This window comes from Ischnura elegans, chromosome 9 (assembly GCF_921293095.1).
Source record: "Ischnura elegans chromosome 9, ioIscEleg1.1, whole genome shotgun sequence".
Taxonomy (NCBI): Eukaryota; Metazoa; Arthropoda; class Insecta; order Odonata; family Coenagrionidae; genus Ischnura; species Ischnura elegans.
In genome coordinates, this window is record NC_060254.1 from 114108619 (window position 1) to 114114073 (window position 5455).

The following is a 5455-nucleotide window of genomic DNA, read 5'->3' on the forward strand; positions in this document are numbered from 1 at the left end:
GAAGAAGATCGAATGGCACTGGCCAAGAGCACGCAACTGAGGGGACGGGAGCGAGGATGGAATTGGGAGAACGGAACACACCCTCTGCCACACTCTCCCTCTCATTTGGCCGAACGGAAAGGCATATAGGGGCGAGAGGCGACAGGGCGGCGGTAAAACGGCGCGGGAAAGAAAGGTGTGGGCTTGGGGCGGTGGTGGTGGGGTTGGGAGCCAAGCATAGAGCATCTGGAGAGGGCGTTAGCTGAAAAAAGTGAAGCCAGCAGAAACCTGTTTACCCGATGCGCTTTTGTTCGTCCGCCATATCCCTTTACCTCGCTCGCTCGTTTTCCCATAAAGGTACGTGTTAAGAAAATCACCTAATTTTCAGTATACCGAGGCTGCTGAAGCATTCTGAAGGTATGCTGATATTCTAGAATTCATCTTAATACTGGTATATTATTATCTCCGTTAAAAGTGAGTATTTAACCTTGAAAACGACATATTTATTCAACCTTCGCAGATGGTTTGCTGCGCGGCTTACGGGTGCAGTAATTGCCCCGGTAAAAAGATACCTGGACTCACATTCCACCGGTAAGTTGCAAAATAGTGAATTATTAGTAATATCTATATCATTTGCTTGAAGTGCATGGTCAACCTTGTTAATTGTCTATGTATGTGCCGCGTGCAGCAGGTGGACTCATGTGCGGCAGTGTACTGGTTATTTGTTACTTATCCTTATCAGTGCTAAAATTGTATTATACTGTGTTGAATTTTGTCATGAGTGATAATGCTTATCGTAATGAAGTAAGATATTAAAAAAAATATCCGTTCTTTTTCGGAACTCTTTTCATCCCTGCGTACCATCGCTGGTGAACATTTTTTGTGTATTGACATAATGGTTCAAAAATTTTTGTGCCAATTCGCGGTACAAGTTGTGCGATGTGAGTGAATTTCGTGCTTCATTGAACACTTGGTGTTCAGATATTAGGTCTATTTAGAGCGGAGATACGCATGGCACTCTTAGCCACCGAAATTCGACATTAGTTAAAAATCATAACACATGTACAGGGATTTGTGGTTCTCGCAACCAAGCATTGGCAAATTAATGTTGTTTTCTACAAATTGTGGAAATTAGATCTAAAATGCAAAATTGTTAAGTTATTATACTGGCCTTACAATTGCGTCTCGTGTTTTGAAAGGAATGCTTAGCAATATTTCAATTATCGACCGAAAAGTTATTATGATCATTAGCGATGACCAGTAACAGCACTTACTCGGCAAAAAAGGAACACGAAGTTCTTCCTCTGTTGATGGGTTGATATACACCTTAATTGATCTTATTTAGAAATAAAATTCTCAGTCATAAAAATATTGTTGTAAAAAGCATAAGTTGATATGTATTAATGAACCACTTTACATGCCCAGAATGTGTTTTTTCTTGTTTCATAGCCCATTCATGTCACCTAAACTCTTAGAAAGTGGAACATGTTCTAATTAGTTTTTGCTGAGTTACAGCAATATCTGGTTAATGTCATTTTTCATATAGCTCTTGTTCATCTTTTTTTGCTCGTAGGTGTTGTTTATATTTGTTTTTGTGATTACAACTTTGCTGAAGCAACAGCTCCTTTATCTATGCTATGATCAAGTTGGTGTCTCTTTCATTTTTTTTCAATTTAGTGCCCCTTTCCCTTTCATTGCTTCTTTGTGAATGTGTTCATCATGATCAATCATGTGTTCGTCTGTTTTGCAATTTGAAAAAAATAAGTAATTACCCTGTATAAGGCGATGAAAGTTTGTGGCACATATGGTGGTTTCCTACTAACTACTCGCCCAGAACTCATGATCTGTCAATGAATTTCCCCCTTTGACTCAACATATTTGTCTTTCGTTACAATTGTCACTTCAATTTTAATCAATGTGAATAACACTCATTAAGGTTATTGCTTACGATACAATAAACAATCTATTTTAGGCTATATGTACATTAGGTGCACGCTTATGTCACACCACTACAATACATAGCAAACAAAAGTATGCACCTATTTTGTACCACACATGTGCACCATAATGTCAAGTTACTTAAATACTAGCTTGCAAAAATTCAATTTCATTACTTTCATTGTTTTGGCATTAAAGGGTGACAAAAATATTGCCAATTTTAGACAACATTAAATGGAATAGGATTATTTTGTATATGTGTAGTAAATTGTTCCCAATTTAATAAGGACCAACTCTGTTTACTACCAGTGTGGAAGTGCGGTGGCCTAGTGGATAAACCATTGGGCTACTGCTAGAAGCGTGACACCTTTTGACACATCCAACAGAAATTCTTGCATTTTGTGGTGGTCAAAGAAAGTAATCAGCCCTCCTATTCTGAATAGCTTCCATTCAATCACTTGTTTAATTAGCGACGAACTTCAAACGAACTCGAAATTTAAATTTCTCATTCATTGTTCTCCTGATGAAGTAGAAACTTAAGTGATAGCATTTTTCATAAATATCTAGAGGTTTATCTTGATTGGTGATGCTAAGCATTTGATATATCACACAGATTCTGCCCATTGAAATTGTCAAATAATTCCTATTTAGGTGTAATATAGGTAAAGAATTTATACATTTTTAATTGCAGGTTCAGCTAATCCAGTAGCCGATATAATTGAGGTTGTATGAACGTACAAAAATTGGAAATGATCCCGGAGGTGTGGCGGCCTTCATCATGTATTCATAATGCTCTTGCCAATCTGAATATATCTTAATAGAATGTTACATCATGTCTGCCTGAGATTTATTGTTAATTTGGTTACTTTGCATTAATTGTATAAATAATCAGTTTCAATAGCATTGTTTAATCATTCTGGAAATCTGAAAATGTAACATTTGATGGGTGTGTACATTATATAATTTGGAAAATGGGAATTATTTTCTTTTTTAATACCTCCTTCAACGATTCCATTAAACACAGCTGTTACCCACTGTGCATGTTCGCCTGATTTGGGGAAGGAAAATAATATCTGAATTGTCAGCACTTGAAATTCATCAGACCCATTCTCAATTTCTTAAGACAGTATTGTTTTCATGGCAGTTTACTCGGAATTGTAAGCGAAATCTCTTTCGAGCTTGTCTCATAGATTTTACTTTCCTAATGCTCAAAATTTTCCTTTGATGAGGAAGCCCTTTTGATTAAATGGCCATGAGGTTATTAACAGTAGTTTCGGAAATGATTTACACTGTGTAACACTTAGATATTGAAGTTACATATCCGAAAAAAAATGTCCGGCGATAAGAATCGAAGCTTGACTTTGCTGTGTTTAAAATTTTCTCATCAATACTTTTTGTAGAGAATTCATAAGTAATGGTAGGCATGATTCCCGATTGTTTTAAGTCTTGCTAAACCATATTATTTTCCTTGAATCACGATTTATGTATATTTTTGACGGATTATTAGCCAAATAAAATCTTGTAGTGCACGCAATAGCAATTAAACGTGATTATTATCGTAGCATTCAGTGTCCTCCCATTCCTCTCTCGTCCATTTATCCTTTTTTATTTACTTTCATAACTGAATTTGGTTTAAAAAGTTCTACTGTGATCATCTCAAGTTATAACTTAGTGGTTTCACATGAATTCATCAGTTATTTTTCACCTTACAGCGGAAAATTAGTTGCTAATGTCGCAAATGACTTGTCGTGCGTCATATTTTCAATTTGCTACACCGTGGTTGAATCGTTTATTTCATCCAAAAGATGCATTTTTTCCGGTTTTACATTCAACAGTTAACCTTCCCTCATCGGTGGGAACGGCTTTTTCCGGCTGTCAATAGGTAAAATATTGAGTTTCCTTTGACGAATTCCCCATAAGGAACCATGTATTTCTGCTCCACCCGCGGTAAAGGAATATGGCGGACCGGCTAAAGTGCCACGCCCCCCTGGCTTCACTTTCCTACCGTGGGAGGGGTAGCTAACGCCCTCTCCAGATGCTCTATGGAGCCAAGCCTCGCTTATGTGGAGACGCCGAAGAGGGACGACGGGTGGGCCCGGGGGGGACGAGTGAGGAATGGTGGAGAGCGGAAAATGGCACCGCCCACTCATATGAACGCGGTAGCCGTTTAATTTAATTGAATGCCTCCGCGCCCATCAAGGCTCCGGACGATAGCCGCCCCAAAAACCCTTCTAACTCTCACCTCTTATCCCGCTCCTTCCTTCCATCCACACACGCGCGGCGGGACGGACACTATATCCCCCGGGAGGGCCCTACCCCCCCATCCCACCAATCGCGTGGCCCGCACTCTGCATGTGCATTCGCCGTAAATCATTCAATCATCTCCTCGGGCCAGCGCGCCATGTTCACCGTCATTTCTCCCCTCTCCCTCATGATCATGCCCACCCCGAAGTAATGCTCCGCCACGACCATTCATTAATTAACGCGCCGGAGGCGCTTTCCCGCTGTACCGGTGAATTCCTTCACCCTAACCTGCCAGATTACAGAAGATTATAATTTTTTGCGCAATAGTCTATGTTGTGTGGGTAGTGTTTTGTTTGTGTGAGCAGAAGCTTACAACTAATGTGGAATTTGGCATTTACATTGATATTGAATGAATGCATTGATACATATTTAAACCTTACAATAGTAGGTGAGATATTTGGTACCTTACATACTCGAGCAATCACCTCACTGGACGACCATTGGCTCTTCCATATTTTTTATTCGATATAAGGAAGAGAGTTACGTCAAGCAACAGAAGTAATTACGAATTGGAACGGGATAATGACAGAACCGCACGTTCGCGTGTGAAAAAAAGGCTAAGGGAGAGTCGGAAATGGATTGACGCGCTTTTGGGTGCGGTCATGAGGACACTGATGAAAGAGGACGAGAAAAAACTGGAGACCTTGGTGATGTGGGCGTGAAGAAGAATGGAGATGATGGATGGACCACAACATGCTAGGCATCGTGGGCGAATAGTTGAAGCTTACTTTTGACCACATTATTGATATCATTTACCTACAGATGGAACAGGAGTGAGCCTATCACACTACCTTGTAAGATACCTGATGTGACTTCAATTGCCGGGGAGGTAACACTGTCAAAAACAACTCTTTGAATCCGATCATGCAGGAAATGATTTATCCATGATATACTATATATTAATGTTTAACTCATACGATTTTAAATTCAAAAATAGCTTGCTATGGGACACCTCATCAAAAGCTTTCTTGAAATCAAGGAATATAAAATGCACTGGAATATTATTTTCGCCACTAACTAAAATATCGTGGGCAGAGAGAGTAAGTCAAGTTTCACATGATTCATTCTTTTGAAAGCCATGCTGAACATTGGGATGTTATGTTCATTCACCTTTCTTGCAATGTCCTAATGTAGCATCAATGATTTTTTGTCAACACCAGTAGTATTTTAGTAACAATGACAGATGGTAAGGAAAATATTGAACACTTTAATAGGGGTGTTAACCTCAAACGAA

General features: G+C 39.3%; 1 long non-coding RNA gene across 1 annotated transcript; it reads left to right on the forward strand.

The window, feature by feature from the left end:
* Positions 1-227: 227 nt before the first annotated feature.
* LOC124166077 lies at positions 228-2728 on the forward strand. The gene is made up of 3 exons (XR_006866393.1): positions 228-396; positions 500-570; positions 2609-2728. It is a non-coding gene; the product is annotated as an uncharacterized LOC124166077 (long non-coding RNA).
* Positions 2729-5455: the final 2727 nt, after the last annotated feature.